We start from the raw sequence: 6,253 nt of genomic DNA on the forward strand, positions 1-6,253 counted from the left end.
CAATGAAGTTCTAAGTCTACCAGAAAAAATCCTCACACACTGTCATTGTTGCTGTGTACAAAGTTCTCCTGGATCTGCTCCTTTCGCTCAGCATCAGATCATATAAATATTCTTGTTCATCATTTCTTATAGCACAATAGTACTCCATTACATTCATATACCATAATTTATCCAGCCATTCCCCAGTTGATGGGCATCCCCTTGATTTCCAGTTTTTGGCCACCACAAAGAATGCTGCTATAAATAATTTTATATATGTGGGATTTTTTTATGATCTCTTGGGGATATAGTCCTAGAAACAGTTTTGCTGGGTCAGAGTGTGTTTCTTTTAAACAACATATTGTTGAATTTTTATTCCTAATCCATTCTGCTATCTACTTCTGCTTGAGTGAGTTCATCCCATTCACAGTTATGAATACTGTTTGTTTCCCTCCTTCCTTTTTTCTTCTGTTTTTCCTCTCTGTCTTTTTAATCTGTCCCTCCCCTGAAGTCTGGCTTGCTTTTGACAACTGCCTTCTCTTATCTTCCCTCAATTTTGTTATTTCCCCCCATTCTCTTTCCCTCCTACTTCCCAGTTAGATAAGAAAATGTATATATACCTGTGCCCTCACCCCCATCCACTACCATTTTCTTCTCCACTGTAAGAGTTCTTCAATAATATCATATTCTATTATTTTCTAAGTTCTGTGTTCCTATAATGTGGTATCTGCTAGATATTGTGTGTTCCTGACTGTGATTTCACAGTTTTTGAATGGTTTCTGATCTCGCTGATTAAAGTATTTTCTCTTTGACACAGGAGAGCTACAATTTGACCATAATATTCCTGGGAGTTTCCATTTCAGGTGGTGATTTGTGAATTTTTTCATTTTCAATTTTATCCTCTGTTTCTAGGATATTAGGGAAGTTTTCCATTATAATTTCTCCAAATATAACGTCTAGGCTCTTTCTTGGATTGTGGGCTTCCAGGCCATGCAATAATTCATACATTGTCCCTCAGTCTATTTTCCAAGTCAGTTATTTTCCCAATGAGATAATTCATTTTTTTTCAATTTTTGTATTCTTTTGACTTTGTTTTCTTGTTTCCTGATGTCTCATTCCTAAGTGAATTCTTGCACCTCTTTTTCCATTTGCTCAATTTTGTTTGTCAGATGTTATTTTCTTCATTATCTTTTGTTTCTTTTACCAACATATCATTTTTTTGCTTTCATAATTTTCTTCCTTTGCTTTGATTTCTTTGCCTAATTTTTCCCTTACCACTTTTACATGCTTTTGAAAATAATTTCTTAGCTTTTCCAGGAATTTTTGGGCAGCTTCTAGCCAATTTGCGTTTTTTCTTTGAGGACTTAACTTTTAGCTGTTTTTACTTTATTGTCTTTTTAATTTGTTTTCATATTCCTTGTCACTGTAATAGCTTTTTATTTTCAGATTCTTTTATGATTTGTAGCTTCACATTAATGTTAGGCAGGGGGGCAGGGAGGGACTTTCTGTCATTCTTTAGGCTTTTTCATACATCTGTTTTCCAAGATAGTTCTATATGTTTAAAAGTTTTCACTATTTCAAAATTGCAATAGATGGAAAGGTATGGACACTGCTCTCTTGGTATGAAAACTGGTCCTTGGAAAGGGCCCCTGATTCCTTGGAATTACAATCTTTTCTTCTCCTCAAGGCTTCTTCTTCCTTGGTACCAGAGGACATGAGTTCAAACCCAGTGCAGCCACTTGGTAGTTGGTCAAGTCACATACCCCATACCACTTCCCCTAACTAACCTCAAATGCATTAGATATAAAATCTCAGAATTAATCAACACAGAAACACAGTGTGATAAACTGAAGAACGGAAAGAAAATAATTGATAAAATAAAAAACATAATTGGAAAAAAACCAGCTGGGAAAATTAGAAAGAAATGTGGTTGAACTTCAGTTTTGACTAATAATTCACACTATATATTCAAACAAGCTCCAAAAGGTACACAAAGTAAATACATAAACTTAGTTAATATCAGGAATAAATTAGAGAACAAAGGTAGACAATACCTCTCACAAGTGTGGGTTGTGGAAAGCCCTCAATCAAAGAAGGCAAGAGGCAAACAGAGAAGACAAAATGGATCATTTTGATTATATAAATTGAAAAAAAGATTTTATCCCAACAAAATCAATGCAATTAGAATTAGAAGAGAAGCAGTGAACTGGTGAAAACATCTTTGCAGCAAACTTCTTTGATAAAGTTTTGATTTCAAAGATATATAAAACTCTCAAAAGAAAAAAAAATGTTCAAAGAACATCCATAGACATTTCTCAAGGGAGGTAATCCAAGCAATCAAAAGTCATCTGAAAAAAAGAAACCTCTAAAACACTAAAAAATATAGAAATGCAAATTAAAGTGAACAAAAAAGTTCAAAACAGTCCAGATGAGCAGGACAGACTTGCAACTACTGTGTTAAATTTTATATGTATATATGAAAAAGTTGTAAGTTAATAGAAATGTAGCTTCTTCTATAATCCTCTTTTTTCTCTTCTTTGTAGATTGAAATGTTTATATTCATTGATGTCTTTTTTAACAAGTTGTAAATCTTTATTTTTAGACACTAAACTCATCATATACATATTCTATGCATATACTTTTTTGTCTTGGAGAATCATGATGATAAGCTAAGTTTAATGAAAAATAATTTTCCCTTCCATGTTTACCATTTCCCTAAGTACAACTTTTTCTACAGTTTGTTGAACTTCTTCAATAAAATGTCACACACACGTTAAACATATTGAAATTATTACAAGAGGAACCAAGTTGACATCTCTCTTTGTTAAGGTACTGATTTCAAAACTGAAAAATTTTACACGTGAAGATGAAAATATTTCATGTAAAGAACTAATGCAATGCTTTGCTCTTCCAAATAGATATCATTTTCAACAATAACTCACATATTGGAAAGGCTGAAAGAAAAGAGGGTGAAAATGAACAACAGAATCTTTTTCTCCCATCTTAGGAAAAACCCCATATGCAGACCTTCTAAATAGTTTAGCAGCATTCGCAAGTGCACAGACAAGTCAACCTCTTTCCTGCTACAAAGCAGTGGTCTTCCATCAGTATAAACTAAACTGGGAAGGCAGGCTTTAGTAGTAGAGCAATCACACTTTGTACATTTCTAGCTTTATTCTGTTAAGTGAATCAGTTACTTCACAAAGACTAATGAACACATATAACTGTCATAGAGCATACTCAACCATAGAGAGGTTTCAGTTAAAGCAGTGAATCCTGATGTGAATCATAGGTGCATTGTAGCAGTCATGGACTGAATTTCCATCTTGCAGGGAGCATTTTCTCGATCTGAATATTGGATGCAGTCAATACAGACACAATTTTCTACGTAGACTTCTGGTTTTAGTCTGTAAACACGGCTGCAACTCATCAACAATTTTCTTAGCTTCATTAACATCATTAATAGCTACTGATTTCCTTTTCATGTTTGTAATGGAGACATTATGCTTGGAGAGAGGCTATAAAGTTTTATGGGTGGCAGAGAGATTGGAGAGCTGTGTTTCATTCCTTTAAACCACATCCCTTTCATGTAGGAGAGCATATTGTTTCAGTACTGCATGGCATGGCTAGTATTGGTATGTTTTTTCACTAGTGGAAATTGTTTATGAAAAGTCTCTTTAGTCTAATTTCCTGCATTTGAATCTCCCGTCTAATTAACACTATAGCAATCTCCCAGGTAAGTATTTATCTCTTCATCAGAATGACAGGTATGGGGAGACTCTCTGGGATTTGAAGCAGCAGTTGCTTGAACATTGATATCATCATGCAGGTGGGCCATCGTGGAGACAGTTTCACATATTTTAATACTAAACATGATCTTTTGGTAGCTTTTATGTTGATGAATGTAATGGATAGTCTTATTTAAACCCTTTACATGAAGATCATCACAAAGGAAAACCCAGAGACTAAGAGCTCCATGATCAGTGAGGTAAACAAACACATGATACTTGGAACCACTGCCAAAAGAAACCAGTCCTCCTCAGTAGGCTGTAGTGACTCACAGTTTAAGAAACACTGAAGGAGTCATGAGTGTAAAAAGTTTAAGAAGCTCTGGGTTAGAGCACTCATTTACAACATCCTGAAATACCAGTCATCTCAATTTTTACGTTAAGTCACAGAAAAAATAACTAAAAATGTAGAGCTAGTCAAGAAGTTCATTCAGAATAAAGCATCATACACAGGATCAAAAGCCACCATGAAGCCACACCTGGCTCAGTTTCTTCCTTTATATAGGTGCTATTCTGAATGACAGGACAGTTTCCTTCTAATTCAAAGTTTTGGATGAAGGTCTTGGGATTGAAAGAAATTATGGGAAAGGTCACAATATATGGTAAAGCATTCATTCAAGAAATATTTAGTAAATGTTTATGATGGGCAAGGTACAATTTTACCAGGCATTGGGGACACAAATGTAGTCAAATTCGTTTTTTTTTTTTTAAATAAAGGAAATAAAGTAAAGGATAAAGTGGCAGATATGAGACTAGAAATCTGATGTCTTGACTCCTAATGCACCATTTTTCCCAATACAATTATCTTGGTCAGGAAGTGGGGAAAAGACCTTATAGCTCTTTTCTAATGAATCATATCTCCCCATTGGTTCCCATGGGCACACCGTCAAATGAAGGGTTTGTCAGGTCCCATCAGGCACATCTGATCATACTATGCTCCCTTGGGGATGCAGACATAAAATATGTCAAAGTTATTGACAACTTTTGGGCAATAGATTTATGGATAGTATTACTCAGAATCAGAAATACATTATAATCATAGTTATTAACTTTAAGGTTAGCTATGTAGACATATGGATGTATAGATGGCATATATAGATGTCCAGATCTATAACACAGATGGCAAAGTAAAGCACTTCATGTAAATTATGAGACACCATAAAAGTAATGAACACCACATATATACCAGAGAACATTTGCTGACTCACCATCAGTAAGGATAGCACTTAAAAGATGCTTTCTCCACAAGGTTAAGGAGAGATTTGTGTTCATTCTATATAGTATCTTCACTTATTATACTACTTCTGCCTTGGTGACATTTGGAATAGTGTAAAGCTAACTAGGCCATGAGAGGGAAAAAGCAACCTTACTTTTGATATAGCGTAATAGAAATTAAGATAAACTGATTCAATTATGTTTTGAGCACGTCCCCTTTATAAGCAAGGCTGATATTTGCCAACACAAGAGGTCAGTCGACCTCCAGTAGTCAAAGACATATTGACGTCTGTTGAGCTCATAATTTTAAAAAAATGATGATGGATGGGGATGAGGTAGAGAAGAAGGTTTTATAATAGTGTTAATGCCATTAAAAATGTTGGGAGTCACCTGAAGTTAGAGGATGGTGGAAAGAATGTCAGAAAATGGGTATTAGAAAAGAATAGCATAGACTTCAAAAAAGAAAAAAAAAATGAGAGGAGCTATATGGGTTGTGTAGCAATACCATTCTGAAAGGAGTACGCCAATCATACTAACGTTCTTGAAAATCTGCAGCACTCGAAGGAGTGTCTTATAAAGAAGATAACTATAAGGAATGTGATATCCTCAATGGGAAGTGTGGGCCCAGTAAAATCCAACAGGAGACAAGACTGTTGAAACAATTAAGAATATAGAAATTTGTTGAGAAAGGAAGGGAATGAGTCTCACAGGTATAGAAAGTTCTTGATCAAACAAGGGTAGAGGTGATCATAGAAGACAAAATGAATAATATTTTCCACCCAAGGACTTCTGAAGCCCAAAATAATTCCATCACCAGGTGGCTAGACTACTGATAATGTATGTAATTAACAGACTCCATCTAATCCTAAGACTGTACTCAAAAACTTTCCAACATGAAGGAACCTGCCAGATCCTCTGTTCCACTGGTATAATCTCCAAAAACTTAGATTCATTTCCATGTCATTATGACATAAAGACAAAGAAGGACTTTATAGGGAAGAAAGAAAAGATGAATTGGGTATGTGGGCAATACACATTTCCATATCTGAAGTCCAGTCTATTTCCATGGTAGAGCAGCATGGTATGTTGCCACATGCTGAGAAAGGCTATGATTAAGTAACTCTCATCTGGCTTATTAAAAGTGATTTGGGGGTCATTGTCTTGGATGATCTTAATTTCTGACAAATTTAATTATTCTAAATTGTCGAATCAACTACCCTAATTTGTGATACAATGGTAAGGCTTTAAAAAATGAATGACAAGGAGAGAGA

The 6,253-nt window shown here is 34.9% G+C and overlaps 1 pseudogene; it reads right to left on the bottom strand.

Annotated features, from left to right (window-relative positions):
* Positions 1-3,113: 3,113 nt before the first annotated feature.
* Positions 3,114-5,513, bottom strand: LOC140502708 (legumain-like; annotated as a pseudogene).
* Positions 5,514-6,253: the final 740 nt, after the last annotated feature.

This window comes from Notamacropus eugenii, chromosome 4, assembly GCF_028372415.1.
Source record: "Notamacropus eugenii isolate mMacEug1 chromosome 4, mMacEug1.pri_v2, whole genome shotgun sequence".
Classification (NCBI taxonomy): domain Eukaryota; kingdom Metazoa; phylum Chordata; class Mammalia; order Diprotodontia; family Macropodidae; genus Notamacropus; species Notamacropus eugenii.